Source organism: Mastomys coucha, unplaced genomic scaffold, assembly GCF_008632895.1.
Source record: "Mastomys coucha isolate ucsf_1 unplaced genomic scaffold, UCSF_Mcou_1 pScaffold22, whole genome shotgun sequence".
Classification (NCBI taxonomy): Eukaryota; Metazoa; Chordata; class Mammalia; order Rodentia; family Muridae; genus Mastomys; species Mastomys coucha.
The window spans coordinates 205,430,760-205,447,057 of record NW_022196905.1 but is presented as its reverse complement, the minus strand read 5'-3'; the positions used below and the strand labels follow the sequence as shown (position 1 = coordinate 205,447,057).

At 39.0% G+C, this 16,298-nt stretch overlaps 1 protein-coding gene and 1 non-coding gene across 9 annotated transcripts in view; both read right to left on the bottom strand.

The window, feature by feature from the left end:
• Marchf1 (membrane associated ring-CH-type finger 1) overlaps window positions 1-16,298 on the bottom strand; it is an 803,111-nt gene that overhangs the window by 125,909 nt on the left and 660,904 nt on the right. The gene's annotated exons all lie outside the window — the stretch shown is intronic.
• On the bottom strand, window positions 11,983-12,143 carry LOC116071496. Its single transcript, XR_004110926.1, has one exon. It is a non-coding gene; the product is annotated as a U1 spliceosomal RNA (small nuclear RNA).

Sequence of the window (16,298 nt, the reverse complement as noted above, 5' to 3'; positions counted from 1 at the left end):
GTGACTATCTTAGGAACAATTAGAGAAGCTAGAGAGATGGCTCAGTAGTTAAGAGCTCTTTCTGCTCTCCCAGAGGATCCATGTTTGATTCATAGCACCTATATGGTAGCTCACCATATTCCAGTTCCAAGGGATCCAACAGGCAATAGGCAAGCACACAGTATACAGCTGTACATGATGGCAAAACACTCACACATATAAAATAAAACCCCCACACAATAAAAACAAATGGTTAGGGTTTCAGGTAAAACCCAAGGGTAAAGAATCAGTTTGAAAAATACTGTTATAAATATAAATCATGAGAGAGAACGGCCCAGAGGAATGCCTGATGCCAGAGATGGCAAGGACAAGATAGTCTTGAGGGAAGGTTAAGAACTTCGCTTTGTTTGCTAATGATGACATTCTGGAGGCAGATTGAGAGCATAGTAGTTTATTGTAGAGGTACAGCATTGGCAAAGATCTGAGTGGATTAGCTTATGCCAAGTCAGAAATTAGAGTAAGCTATGACTTAAGATGCTATTGCAATCCCCTCTCTCCCCCAATAAGTTTTCTCAAGAAAGGCTTTGGAGCAGTTTAAAAGATTAAATTCAAAATTCACCCTTCATAAGTATTTGCATTTGAATGTATGGGCTAACCCGAGAATCACAGTGGCTTTCTGGTGAGCCTTTTAGGTTTGTCTACTTCCCTTCTGTACAGCGAGGTACTTTGTGGGAACCACAGATAATTTCTTGAAAAATTCAGCAGCAGCTTTTATGAAGACAGTTAGAAACCCTCCTGTGGCATTTCGTTCATGAGGAGCTTGGCTGTCTATGAGAGTTTCTCAGGCCTCCAGGTCTCAGATCTTCTAAGGTTGAGAACAGCTTTCAGCCACTCTGGCAAGTAGCCTGCACGTGGACAATGGCTTCCCATTTTCTGATTGGGCCATGGCTTGTCTCAATATGTCCATTGAATATTTAGCCTTTACCAGCCATCATAATAGAGATGAATTTAAGATTGTGCAAAGCAAGGAGCATGATGCCAATAACACTCCATGATTTCATGACTCCTGTTCCAGGGATTCTTTCAGGCTGTGTCTACTTCATTTTCACACTCAGCCCTTGGGTTTAACTTTGACTAGTTATTGAAGGGAATACTCATTTTTCTGGGTACTGGAGAAGTATGTCCAGGGATCTAACTTTGGTTTATCCAGTTTTCAACTGTTTAACAGCTTATGAAGTTGGTGAATGCTCCTGGAGAAACATAGACACAACATAGCCAGATATTTCACCATGTTCTGTTAATTCTTCAAAGTCTTTAAAGAGATGAGGTTTGTAACTCTTCAGTTAGCTGTCTCTGATAAAATTAAGATCCACAATACTTTTAGAATATGGGGAAAGTCAACATAGGTGACATATTTTCAAGTTGTTTGCAAAAAATATGGTTTCCTAGTCATAATTACCATCATGCATAATAACATCTAGGTTGTGTGAAAGAGATCAGTATAAAAATCTAACTATAAAGTTAAAATAATTAGCATGTGATAGGATTTTTCTAAATAATATATAAAAATTAGAAAGCAAAAATTAGAGACAAAATTAATTTTTATATATAAAATTATATATAGAAATAAGATAAAATTATAAATAGGTAATAGATATTTAATACATATCTAAATAAATACGTAAGAAATTATATCCATGTCCTTATGTCCCCACCTGCACTTTCATTTTGTTTCACAATTTTCTAACTTCACATGTTTTCTTTTTTACCTTCCTTTTGTTCCTTCTTCTTTCTCTTTGTCTCCTGTGTTTCAGCTAGAAGTCTATGATTTTCACAGATTATAGATCCAACAATTTCTTTACATTCAGTAAAGGTCAAGAATAATATTCTAATTTAATAAATGTTGGGTCATATAGATGCATTGGGATTTGAGAGTATAATGGTTAACAAACATAAGGGCTCTAACTTTCTGCTGAGTCTTTGAGTATTGTCTCTCATGCACATGGACAAGAAAAGGGTCAGGGTGACCTAGACACCATCTGAAGGGCAAAAATGTTGTCTTTGTCTTCATTTCTTCTGGGTTCACTTGTTCACTGGCCCAGGCCTTTCACTTCTAGTGATCTAGAACATTTATGAATCTCTTGCCCAGCTCCCTTTTTAACAGTTGGATACATAATGAATCTTTCTCTCAGAGAAGCAGATATCAATATAAAATGATTACTATTTACCATTGCAAAAGATTTTGTGCCTCTAGGACGCACCTTACTGAACAGAACACCAATAGCTCAAGCACTAGGATCAACAATTACTAAATGGGACCTCATAAACCTGAAAAGTTTCAGTAAGGCAATGGAGACCATCAATAGGACAAAAGAGAAGTCTGCAGGATGGGAAAAGATCTTCACTAACCCCACATCTGACAGAGGGATGATACACAAAATATATAAAGAAATAAAGGAGTTACACACCAACAACCCAAATAACCCAATTAAAAATGGTGTACAATGGTTATCAGTTTGGCAGTTGCTCAGAAAACTGGACATAGTACTACCTGAGGATCCAGCTATACCACTCCTGGGCATATACCCATAAGATGCTCCAACATGTAATAAGGACACTTACTCCACTATGTTCATAGCAGCCTTATTTTTAATAGCCAGAAGCTGGAAGCAGCCAAGATGTCCCTCAACAGAGAAATGGAAACAGAAAATGTGGCACATGTTCACAATGAAATACTACTCAGCTATTAAAAACAATGCCTTCATGAAATTCGCAGGGAAATGGATGGAACTTGAGAATATCATTCTGAGTGAAGTGACTCAATCACAAAGGATCAAACATGGTATGTACTCACTAGTAAGCGGATATTAGACCAAAAGTTCGGGATACCCAAGATTCAATTCACAGACCATATGAAGCCTAACAAGAAGGAAGACCAAAATGTGGATGCTTCTGTGCTTCTTAGAAGGGGGAACAAATACTCATAAGAGGAAATATGGAGACAAAGTATGGAGCAGAGACTGAAGGAAAGGCCATACAGAGACTGCCCCACCTGGGGATATATCCCATATACAGTCACCAAACCCGGATGTTATGGTAGATGTCAAGAAGTGCTTGGTGATGGAAGCCTGATATGGCTGTCTCCTGAGAGGCTCTGCCAGAGCCTGACAAATATAGAGGTGGAAGCTAGCAGTCAACCATTGTACTGAGCTCGGGGGTCCCCGATGGAGGAGTTGGAGAAGGTACTGAAGCAGCTAAGGGGATTTGCAGGCCCATGGAAAGAGCAACAGTGTCAACAGGCCAGGTCCCAGGAACTCCTAGGGATTGGACCACCAATCAAAGAATACACATGGAGCGACCCATGGCGCTGGCCACATATGTGGCAGAGGATGGCCTTGTTGGACATCAGTGGGAGGAGAGGCCCTTGGGCCTGAGGGTGTTTGATGCCCCATTGTAGGGGAATGCCAGGGCAGGAGGATAGGAGTGGGTTGGGGGGAGCACACTCACAGAGACAGGGAGAGTGGGGATGGGATAGGGGGTTTCTGAAGGGGAGACCTGGAAAGGGGAAAACATTTGAAATATAAATAAGGAAAATATCCAATAAAAAATTGGGTACAGATCTAAATGGAATTCTCTAAGGGAAATCTCTAATGGCTGACATGATTAGCCATCAGGGAAACAAATGCAAATTAAAAGGACTCTAAGATTTCATCTTATACTCCTCAGAATGTGTAATTTGAAGTCAAGTGACAGCTCATGATAGTGAGGATGTGGAACAAGGGGCAACACTCCTCCATTGCTGTTGGGGATGCAAACTTGTACAACTATGTTGGAAATCAATTTAGTGCTTTCTCTCAAAATCAGGAAGAGTTCTACCTCAAGACTCAGCTACACCACTCTTAGGCATATACTCTAAAGGATGCTCCACCATACCACAAGAATACTGTTCAATTTTTCCATAGCAGCTTTAATCATAATAGTCAGAACCTGGATACAACCTAGATGTATCTTAACCAAAGAATGGATAAAGAAAATGAAGTTCATCAACACACTGAAGTATTATTGAGCTTTTAAAAACTATGACGTCATGAAATTTGCCAGCAAATGGATGGAACTAGAAAAGACCATCCTGAGTGAGGTAACCCAGGAAAAACAAATAAGGTATGTTCTCACTTATAAGTGGTTAGCCATAAAGTAAATGTTAACCATGCTATATCCCATAGACTCAAAGAAACTAAATAACAAGGAGGAAACAAGAAACTTGAAACTTGAGAAAGAGAAAAAGAATAAATATTGTGTGTGGGGGGAAGGGACTTCATGGAGGTGGGAGTAAAGATGGGAACAGGAGAAATTATGTAGGGGAAAAGAGAGAGAAAGAGGGAGAGGGAGAGGGAGAGGGAGAGAGAGAGAGAGAGAGAGAGAGAGAGAAAGAGAGAGAGAGAGAGAGAGAGAGAGAGAGAGAGAGAGAGAATACTGAGAGAGACAAATAGAATGGGTGGGGCATTTCTGGAACAAGGTAGAAAGCTAATATAGTGGAAACCCCCAAGAATCTGAGGGTGATCCTAGCTGAGACTCCTAGTAATGGGGATATGGAGCTTGAACTGGCCATCTCCTGTAATCAGACAAGATTTCTGTTGGAGAGATTGTGACACCAACTCAGCCCCCAAACCTTTGATTTACAATTTGTCTACCCTAAAATATAAACAGGAATAAAGATGAAGCAGAAATTGAGGAAATGGACAACCAATGATTGGTCCAGGTTGAAATGTATGCCATGAGAAAGAGATCATTCCTGACATATTAATGATATTCTGTTATACTTGTAAACAGGAGCCTAGCATAACCATCATCAGAAAGACTTCATTTAGCAACTGATGGAAACAGATGCAGAGACCCATAGTCAAACATTAGGTGAAGCTTAGGGAATCATATGGAAGAGGAAGAGGAAGGATCGTAGGACCCACAGGGGTCAAGGACACCACAAGAAAACTTACAGAATCAACTACCTTGGGTCTCAAAGAGACAGAATTGACAACCAGAAGCATGCATGGGACTGACCTAGGGCTTCTGCGTGTGTTATAGTTTTGTAGCTTGGTCTTTATGTAGAGAGTGGGGAGTGGGCTATTGTGGGGTTGTGGGGTGTTGTGAGAGAAGAACTGGGAGGAGAGGAGGAGAAACTGCAGTTGGGATGTAAATTAATTAATTAATTAAAAATAAACAAATGAATGAACAAACAAAAAGTTCTTGTGCTTTATTTCCTTCTATGATTATAACTGTTTCTCCATGAATATAGTCAATAACAAGATGTACCAAAGCTGAGAATAAATGAGGGTGTACTGGCCTTCTGACAGCTTCAAAATATACAACCTTTAACCACTGCCATGATGCAGTAGTGACTTCCTATTTTTCATCATGGATTGGAGTTAGTACATTTAGTATTCTGCCAGCCTCTATTTAATTTTTTTATGTCTGTATTTCCCTTAGGTGATTCTAAGGTAAACCAGAGATGACAATTGACATCCCCCACTCCTCAAGGTTAACTTTTAGGTCAATTTCTTATTCTGTACTTCCTTACACATTTCTTTGTAATAAATAAGTAAGTGTACAGATGTTTTAATTGGCATATGCTAGATTAGCAGAATTTTGAATGGAATGCAATCAAGCAGGTCAGCATATGATTTTCTTCTTACACAATTATATATTTGTATAAAACCCTCAGCAATTTAGTCTGAAAGAAGAATTGTGATTTTCTTTCTAAAATTAAATGACACTGGCCTGTACATTTTTAAAGGTCGTCTCAACACATTTTAAATTTTTTTAATGTTATGCTCTATGTTATTGTCCATTTTAAATGTATTCATTTATTGTTTGAATAAAGAAAAGAAGAAGATGAATCTGTTTTCTCCTGTGAGAGTCACTGTGACTGAAGTGTTTCACTTGGTTAACCTAGCATTGTTTTCACACAGAATATGAAGTGCAGGCTCAGGGATCTAAGAATTTCGCTTTAAATCTTTTACTGAGTTATCATTGGCTCAGAAATGCAAAAAGAATGTCTGGTTCTATTGTTATATGCCTCTTTTTTGACATATCTACTGTCTCCCTTGGGTCATAACCATTGTGATTACATTGGGTCCACCGCGATAATTTGTGAGAATCCTTCCATCTCAAGATCTTTTTTTTTTTTTTTTTTTTAAAATATTTTCTTTATTTACATTTCAAATGTTTTCCCCTTCCAGTTCTCCCCTTCCGAAACCTCCTGTCCCATCCTCCCTCCCCCTGCTTCTGTTGGGTTGCTCCCCAACCCACACACCCACTCTTGTCTTCTTGCCATAGCATTCCCCTACACTAGGGCATCTAACATCTTCAGGCCCAATGGCCACTCCTCCCACTGATGTCCAGCAAGGGTATCCTCTGCCTCATATGCAGCCATTCTTTGGTTGGTGGTCCAATCCCGGGAGCTTCTGGGGAGTCTGGCCTATTAACACTGTTGCTCCTCCCATGGGACTGCAAACCTTCTCAGCATCTTCAGTCCATTCTCCAACTCCTCCATCCGGGACCCCTGCACTAAGTCTAATGGTTGGCTGTGAGCATCTGCCTCTGTATTTGTCAGCCTCTGGCAGAGCCTCTCAGGAGACAGCCATATCAGGCCTCTGTCATCAAGCACTTCTCAGCATCCAAAATAGAGTATGGGTTTGTTGGCTGTATATGGGATATATCCCCAGGTGAGGGAGTCTCTGTATGGCCTTTCCTTCAGTCTATGCTCCATACTTTGTCTCCATATTTTCTCCTGTGAGTAATTTGTTCACTATTCTAAAAAGCGCTGAAGCATCCTCATTTTGGTCTTCCTTCTTCTTAGGCTTCATATGTTCTGTGAATTGAACCTTGGGCATTCTGAACTTTTGGGATAATATCCACTTATTACTGAGGACATACTATGTGTGTTCTTTTGTGACTGAGTTATAAAAGATGATATTCTCAAGTTCCATCCATTTGACTGTGAGTTTCATGAACTTTCTTCCAAATGCTTTGTCACAGAAGACAACATATTCACAGATTTCCATGATTAAGAACTAGATATCTTTAGGAACCTTGTACTTGACCATGGACAGAGAGCACACAACAGGTGGAAGTCAACACTGTAAAGTAAGCGACAGGTATCTGTTCATTAAGAATACTTTCTGAGACATAAAGTTACCTGTCAAAGATTTTGCTTAATGTCCATCTACTTAACATTTAACCAAAAGTCTACTAAATAACTATTAATTTACCCCAAGAATGTATTAATTCATAGTTGGATCAGTATTTTGTAACAATTGCATTTTATTTTAAAGTTGAATAGTTTAGGTTCTACAAACTTTTTAATAGTCTTTTAAAATATTTTTTCTTTTATCCAAAATGGATATTTTCTTATAGTATATTGTGATTATGGTTTCCTTTCTCTCAACTCCTCCCAAGTCCTTCCCAAGTCCCCTCCCATCCAAATCTACACCTTTTCATTTTCTCTTGTGTTAGAAAGTGAACAGTAAATAATACTATAAAATAATGATTCATAATTATATTGACAACAGATTCTGAAAGTAATGTTTAATATATCAAGCCTGCCCATTGCTTATAATATAAAAGTAAAAGTCATTAATTTTAAAAAAAAACTTAAGCATTACTTAATTAATTAAAATTAATCAATTAAAATAAATAATAAAAACAAAACAAAATAAAATGATAAAACAAATAATTAAAATAAAGTAGAAAATAATTAAACCAAGTCCAAAACAAACAGACCAGAATAGGATAAAAAAATAGAAGAAAATAATCTAACTAAAAAAAGCACACCAAACATGGCTAGACACTGAGATTAAATATTCTTAAAATCAGGCTTTTCCTTTGTTGTCTTTTTATCTTTTTTTTGTATTGATTTAGTTTGTTTTCACTGATAAAATGTAGACCTTTGTAGTATTCTGTATCTAGACAAAATGGCAATAGAGCAAATATTAGGTAAGATTTTCCATTTTAGTGTTCATAAAACATATACTCTATGAATTCATTGAAAAGAATAGATGAGGTATTACCATATCTAAAAACAAAACTGGAAGATAGTAAGTTATGATTAGACATAAAAATCTATAGGCAGTATTTGATAGAAGCCAAATGTGTTTTTACAGTGTCTGTCATAAGCCATGGGCGGGATTGATGTATTAAATATTACTTTTGGAATCTGTTGTGAATATAATCATGAATTAGAGTTGGAAAAAGTAGATAATATTGATTCAAATCAAAGAAATGTGAGAAAAGCAGGGTAAAAAACAAAACACCTACTCTTTTCATGAAGGAAAGGCAGTGTGAGTTTCCAACCACCCCTACTAACTCAAACATACAGTTAAAGCAGCACTTAGGAAACATAAATAAGCCACCACCTTCATTTGATCTACTGTAGGCCTACCCCTGGCCAGTGTAGGAGCTGGTGAAGAAAGGCCTTTGATGCTTCTCTGTGTCCTCAGATACCCATTCTTTTCTCTTTCCATGACAAAGTCACGTTGACACCCAGAAAAATGAATGATTTAGAGAGACATAGGCTATAAAGAGACAAATGAAAAGGAAACGGAAGTTATGGGTGGAGTAATAAAACGGTCTTCAGGCATTTAAAACCCCTAATGTCTTACATACTAGGTCCCTGGACCATTAGGCATTATTCTAATAGTCTCCTCCACAGGCAGTCTTCCTGCCATGGCTCATGCAGAATTCTGACATGAGTTATAAGAGTAGTAACATCAAATGGAGGCTATCAATAGTCGTTTCAGTGTTTTGAGACTCTGTGCCTCGATATTTATCCCCAGCCCTGCCTTAGCATGCCCTCAGCGCCACCAACTGGAAGAAACTGATGGCCACAGAGAAACTGAAACTCCAGAATCAACGGGAGAGTACCTGATAAATTAACAATGGTTATAAATGAAAGACTGAAGTTGAATATGTAGCCCCAGAGAACAATAGCTGGAAATATACCTTCAAACAGGTGCAGTATGAACATTTATGCTTAGGGGAAAGATAAGATACCACTAACAGGAAGCTAGAAAATAAATCATAGAATTGAAAACACTAAACTTGAAAACATAATAGTTGACATAGAATATACTATGGAAGGAATCAAGTTTTTCTATATAGTTGTTCCAAAGAAAGAAAGTATATAAGGATGCACATTGGATACAATATTGCAGATAGCCTTCAAGGAAGATCATACTTTGAGAGAATTAGAAGAGGGCTAAGCACAAAGTAGAAGGGAAAATATTGTTTAGTCTCTATAGCAAAGATAAGTAATATCAAAGATAATGACTGTGATGGACATGTATGCCCCTATAGACTCATGTGTTCAAATGTGTGACCCGTGGGAAGTGACATTCTTAGGATGTATGGAATTGATAAAGGAAGTGTGTCACTGTAGAGGTGGGCTTTGAGGTCTTATATGCTCAAACTATGCCTAGTGTGGCACATGATCTCTTTCTTTGCCTACAGATCAAGATATAAAACTTTCAGCTCTTTCTCCAGCACCATGTTTGCCTGCATGCCACCATGCTTCTTTTTTTTTTTTTTTTTTTTTTTTTTTTTTTGGTTTTTTGAGACAGGGTTTCTCTGTAGCCCTGGCTGTCCTGGAACTCACTCTGTAGACCAGGCTGGCCTCGAACTCAGAAATCTGCCTGCCTCTGCCTCCCAAGTGCTGGGATTAAAGGCGTGCGCCACCACCGCCCGGCTAATGCTTCTTGACATAATGAAAATGGACTAAACTTCTGAAATTGTAAGCCATCCCAAATTAAATTTTCCTTCATAAGAATTGCTGTAGTCATGGTGTCTCTCCACAGCAATAGAAACCCCAACTAAGTCAGTGACAGTATTCTAAAAGCACCCAGAGTGTGATAACCACTCTCTATAAGCTTGACAATCATTTTTGTTACATATTTGATAAATAAGATTTCATGGTGTAACAATTTTAGTGTATGGAACTATATCTGGTTGAATTACTCTTTAACCGGGGAAAGATTCAAATATTATTAGGCATCTAAGATATCAGAAATTTTGGCAAGATTACCCAATCAGATTACTCATGGAATAGATGTTCCAGTGAATACAACTAAAGAAGAAATAGATAGGGATGCTACAAGTGTCATGGAGAAGCACTGAGGAATTTCTCAGTTAATTTTACTGTGGCCAGGGTAAGGGGAAAGAAAAAGAAAGGGGAGAGAAGAGGCCTGAGAGCAGAGAGAGTAAGAAGGGTGATGAGAAGCCTGGGGTGAAGGACAGGGAGCCAGGGAGAACCAAAGCTAGAATTAGAGCAAGGGAGAGAGGGAGAGAGACAGAGACAGAGAGACTGAGAGAGACAGAGGGGGGAGATGAGAGAGCCAGAGTTAGAAAGAGAGCAAGGGAGAGAGGGAGAGAGACAGAGACAGAGACAGAGAGACTGAGAGAGACAGAGGGGGGAGATGAGAGATCCAGAGTTAGAAAGAGAGCAAGGGAGAGAGGGAGAGAGACAGAGACAGAGACAGAGACACACACAGAGACAGAGGGGGGAGATGAGAGATCCAGAGTTAGAAAGAGAGCAAGGGAGAGAGACAGAGACAGAGACAGAGAGACTGAGAGAGACAGAGGGGGGAGATGAGAGAGCCAAAGCTAGAAAGAGAGCAAGGGTAAGACAGAGAAGGAGAAAGAGAAAGAGATCAAAATTGCTGGGATCCAGTTTAAAATTAAACAAGAAAAATAGCAAATTAAGTGCTTAAATTCTAAAAAATCATGAATAAAATGGGAGAAGAGTAACAAGCAGTTGTTAGCATGTTCAGGTAATGGTCTTATCATGGCAAATAGAAAGATATCAATAAATTGAGGAAGTCTGATTGCTAAACAAGAATCAAAGTTCTTCGGCCCAAGTTAAATAGGAGAATTAAATTATAGGTTAAATAGGAGAATTAAATTATATCTATCAAATAAAAACAATAAAATTAAATGAATACCAGAGAAGCAATTGTATCTATATGTATTAAATATAAGATGTTACAGATTTTCAGACATAAATTTTGATAATATTTAATAGTGTTTTAAAGCAATTTTCCTGAAGCAATAACTAATAAATAGCTCATTGTCATTTTACAGTACCTGTTAGTACAAAATATCTATAATCAGATATTTTAATAACAATTCCTTTGCTTTTTCTAGAATTATATTATCAGCCATATGAATCTAGGATGGATTAATACAGTTATGATAAGTTGTTATTAATATACTTGTGAATATTTTATTTACATATTTTAATGTACTGCAATCATAGATGTCAGTATACATTAACTTATTTTTAAAATAAAATGCAAACAATTAAAATTCTAACAAAATATTTCATGGCAAAAATTTTAGGAGGAGAAGGAGAAATATAAAGGAAAGAGAATATTAAAAGAGGGCATGTCATCCTAAAGATGAATCATAACAGAATGAAAGCACACACTCAAGACTTTTCTGAGAGAAATGCACGAGTTGACCGTTGTCAGAGGATAGTCTTATACAAAGCCCGGAGCAAAATCTAAAGACATACACCTAGCTGTGCCACTTCTGGCTGGAGTCACTTCTGTAGTTTCCCACTATTACTGGATAAAATCTAGCAGGTTCTATAGTCTCTGTGTGACTCAGTTTGTTTCCTTTCTCTCTTCCTTACACACTCTTCAGCAATCTGCCCAGCACAGGTTCCTGCTTGCAAGAGCTGCAGCCCCAACCTTCCCCAACCTCGCAAAATCCTGAGGTCTTTAATTGTTCAAGATTCTCCTCTAAAGATCTCTAGGTCAGAAGCTTTATGAATATGTGGGATACTCAAATAAGCAAATATGTAAAAGATAACAGTGTCCCCTATTACTCAGTAAGGTTAGTTTTGATTTCCGCAGCAACATTTAATAGTATGAGACGTGTGTGTGTGTGTGTGTGTGTGTGTGTGTGTGTGTGTTCCAACTAGGCTTATCTGTTTTTATCTACAGTAAAAACCAGGGGAGAGAGCTAACACAGTCCCCTAGTACCACAAATTTTGCAGTTTCCCAGGTTTGCAGAAATGACAGAGGTTAGCATAATCCAAGAAAAAGAGATTAGCCTCGTGGGGGTGGGGGCGAACCACCTTCCTGATCATAGTGTCTCCCCTGCGTTATTTTGTTTTAAATTCTGTCTGCTGTCAGCCCCTCTGGTGCAAAAGACTTGTCTTCAATTATAATTTTAAAAATATATTTCGTACATTTATTTACTTTCTTTGTGCTTGCGTGTGAGAGTGTGCGTGCACGGGCATGTGTGTTTATGCTGCAGTATGCTTGTGAAGGTCAGAGGGCTACTTATATTCAGTTCTATCCTTCCGCTGTGCATTCCGGGGATTGAACTCAAGTTGGCAGCATTGACACCTTTGGCGTCTTTACCCACTGGGCTATCTGGCCAGTCTAGACCACGATTCTACCTCACGTTCAAGCTCCAGCACAGTGAGATGCCCTTCATGTCCAGCATACTTCTGAAGACACCTGTACAGTGGAGCTGGTAGAAACCACACTCTAGGAGTGCCAGCTATGCGGCTGGCTGGCTGTGCTACTTGGAAACTCTTCTGGCCTCAGTTTTCTCTTCTGTGAGAAGCATAGTTTTGAACAGCTTTGTAAGGTTGAAACTCACTGCTGGGTTAACTAGAGAGAACAATGCTTTGAATCTGGGAACATTGTCTAGCAGATGAATAGGGTGACAGTAATGAACAAGACTGGCTTCCGTAGTTTTCTGCTTTAGCTCAACTGCCCTTGATACAGAATTATCAGTGTAACTACAGGCTGAAGCGATCACAGATGGGACTCTTTGGTTCCCTGCCCTTCCTTATTTTTTATTGTAAAACATGAGTGTTATGTTCAGGTCAGAAAAGCACTTGAACTTCATTTTGATTATTATGACAATGTTATCAGGCCTGCCAGATTAAAGCAATCTCCACCTCTGTATTGTTTCCATGCTCAGGCAAAGAGGATGGTATACATTATGATTAAATAACACAGAGTCTGGGCTGCCTCTCGCATAGAATTAATTTTGGTATAGCTTCCATTTCATTAGAGGAACACTTTAAAACAGGTCAAGTGTAACCCAGGCTAAATTGAAAATGCATTATTCTATTTTGGTAGGCTCTCCAAGCTGATACATATTTAATGCAATTTTATAAGGAAGTTCAAATGTCAGGCAGATGCCTTTAAGAAAACAAATGTCTTAAGTTTTACACTAGGTAATTTCTGAATAAACACTCGGTATATCTCCTTGACTATCCCAGAGCTTTTTCTTGGCGGAAAATAAGCTATTTGTGTGAGTTATGTGGAGTAAATCTGACAACCCGTGGTGAGCGCTGGTCTCTTTATTGTCTCTGTCTCTCTGGGATGTAGTTTAGGCTTGCAGAAATACACCTTGCATTTTTCTATACCTTTTTGTTTAGGATAAGATTCTTGGGATTATGAAAGTTTAATGGAATTTAGGTTTGTGCCTTACTGTTTATCCAGGTATTCAGTTTCATTTTTTTCAGGCTGGCCACTTAGCCAGACAGCCATGTGGATTTTCACTTTCCACTTGATTGTAAGGCAGCCCCTTACTGTAGGCAAGCCCCTTTCTTTCATAGGAACATGACTCAAAACTGAACATTATTTTTCATATCTGTCCCTATTTCTCACAAATAAAGGTGTGGACTAAAAAAAACTGGACATGTAGGTGTTTGTAACTGTCATCACTGCATGGGAGTTGTTCAAGAACTTTGTGACATAGTCCTCAGTGGTGCCTTAAATTATTAGGCTTAGTGTTTGCTTCCCCCCCCCACACCCCCCACGTGCACAGATCAATTGAGAGGAGAGGTGGAATACTTCCTGTCCTATCAGTATGCTTTTCAAAAAATCTGAAAAAGAACTTCAGGGCTTTGTGTTTAAACTCATTTCCAGAAGTCTTGCAGAAGAGTTGGGCAAAGAATGAAGGACCTGTAGTGGATAGGGACTCCACAAGGAGACCAACAAAATCAACCAACCTAGACACTTGGGGGTTCCTAGAGACTGAACCAAAGAGCATATAAGGGCTGGACTGAGGCCTGCATACACATGCAACAGACGTGTAGCTTGGTCTGCATGCAGGTCCCCCAACAACTGGAGCAGGAGTTGTCCCTGACTCTTGCCTCCCTGTGTATCATGTTTCCCTCACTGGGCTGCCTTGTCTGGCCTCAGTGGGAGAAGATGTGTTTCGTCTTGCAGGGACTTTTGGTTCTAGGGTGTGGTGATATCTAGGGAGGACCACACCCCTCTCAGAGGAGAAGGTGAGGGGAGATAGGTGAAGAGGCTATATCAGGGTGTGTGTGTGATCAGGATGTAAAGTGAATAAATAAATCAATTAATAGAAAAAGTTATCAAAACTATCAACCCAACTAAAGGGTCTATATTGATTATTCTCTTAACTTTTACTTAAAAATTGAATTAAAAAGCCTCATGTCATGAACTTCACAAAATCGTTTGGAGTTTTCAGAATTATTTTTCCTAGATATGAAGATATTCCAGATATTGTTTTTACCAGATGAACACTACAGCACTATTATCAATCTTTTCCCTGATCTCAGGAGAGCTTGCAAAAAGCCTGCTGCTACTGAGAAAACACCGAGACTCAAGGAGCCTCGAGGGCTTCTCTTCTCGAATCTTCTTAGCAGTAAACGGCAGCACAGGGACTCACGTATCATTCTGATAACAGCAGATACCTCAACACCTTGTCTGATACTCTCTTCCCAAGGCCTAAAGTATTTGATCTGTACGTGTACTACTTGGAAAAATACATCTCCTGTTTATCTCCACTACTTAAAATGTCTATGATTCTCATGGGCCAGCTGGCAGGCATTGCCTCTTAACTGTTTTTATCTTGTCTGCCTTTTCCTTCATCAGCTAGCTACAGTGTTCCTAAAAGAAGCCAGACCTTTCCACACTACTCTTGTTTGAATCTTTAAATGTTCTCAGTAGACCACATGGTAAAGTTCTGGTTCACAGTTTGGTTCAAAGCTTCCATCTTGTCCCTACTAGTGACTAGTGCTCATTTCCATCTTTGTCAGTTTTCTGGATGCATTTTTCCTTCCTAGCTACCAGCCACTCCCACACAAGCACATCTCTCTCCTTGGTTCCTCTAGTCCTCCAGATGTGCATATGCTTTCCTCTCATCTTTCTCTCTGCCTGCCATACATTTCCCCCCTTTTCCTTCCCTCCTCTCCCCTTCTTATTCAATTCTTTCTCTCTTTCTCTCTCTTTCTTCCTTCCTTTCTTTCTTCCTTTCTTTCTTTCTTTCTTTCTTTCTTTCTTTCTTTCTTTCTTTCTTTCTTTCTTCCTTCCTCCCTTCTTTCTTCCTTCCTCCCTTCTTTCTTCCTTCCTCCTTTCTTTCTTTCTTTCTTTCTTTCTTTCTTTCTTTCTTTCTTTCTTTCTTTCTTTCTTCTTTCTCTCTGTTACTCTAGCTTTCACTATCATCTTCTGTTTAACTTATGCAAAAGCCATTTTGGACCCCCCAATTTACATGACAAATATGTACATTATAACCAGATATTCAGTAGGACTACCCTATTTCTTTATCACATGCAGAAAATGGCAAACAATATGATAATGCTTGAGATTTCTCCCCTACATAAATGAGTTTTATGACCCTCATGGTTCCTTATATGTAGCCTAAACAAAAGCACATAGATGTTAAGAGAAGTACTATTGTAGGAGTTTGGAAGAATGACTCTATCCATCTCTAGTAAAGAATTAGGAAAGCCTCAAGGGAGTTTGCAGAACAGGCCTAAAGAACTGTGCAGACTCATCACTGCACGGTAGGAGTACCATTCATATCTTCCTGTCAGACATGACAGTTTAGTATGGTTAAACAACTGCCCATCAAGTAGCACCCACACCCTTTGGTATAACAAATCAGTGCAGTGTGACGTCTTTTTTTTTAATTTTATTAGATATTTTCTTTATTTACATGTAAATTTCTCCCTTCCCAGTTTCCCCTCTAAAAAACAAAGAAACAAAAACAACAAAAACAAACCCCAACTGCCTTCCCACTCCCCATGCCTGCCACCCCACCCTCTCCTGCTTATTGGCCCTGGCATTCCCCAACACTGGGGCACAGAACCTTCACAGGGCCGAGGTCCTCTCCTCCCATTGATGATCAAATTTGCAATCCTCCACTATGCACGCGCTGCCAGAACAATCAGTCCCATCATGTGCAGACCTTGGTTAGTTGAGACTCTGGGAGCTCTGAGAGTACTAGTTAGTTCATATTGTTGTTCTTCCTAAGGGGCTGCAAACCCC